This window comes from Octodon degus, unplaced genomic scaffold (assembly GCF_000260255.1).
Source record: "Octodon degus isolate 3935 unplaced genomic scaffold, OctDeg1.0 scaffold00036, whole genome shotgun sequence".
Lineage (NCBI taxonomy): Eukaryota > Metazoa > Chordata > Mammalia > Rodentia > Octodontidae > Octodon > Octodon degus.
In genome coordinates, this window is record NW_004524612.1 from 11,348,585 (window position 1) to 11,348,999 (window position 415).

Below are 415 nucleotides of genomic sequence, written 5' to 3' on the forward strand. Positions count from 1 at the left end.
CACCTCATTGCCCCAATGAGGTTCCCAGGAAATGACCTGATCCCTCTGAAGCGCAGTCTCCCTCGCTCCAGTTCTGTTTCCCAGCAGACAAGCGTTCGGCCCCAAGAGATCCTGCCTGCCCTGAGCGCAGCTTCCGCCTCGCCGGCGTCTGCGAAAGCTGTGGGGGCGCACGCGGTTGTCCACGGCTCATTCATTCCACAAATATTTATTGAGCGCTAGCTGCGTGCTAGGCGCTGGGAGTGCCCGGGGCGAGAAGCGACTCGCCAAGTTCCTGCTCCTTTCCCGGGCCTCGGCGGGGCGCCCGCGGCGGGGTGCATTCTGCGGGCGGACCGCCGCCCGGGAAGCCGCTCCCAGAGAGCGCGCGCGGGCACAGCGCGAAGTCCGCGGGGCGGGAGAGGCCGGGCGCCCGCGGCTG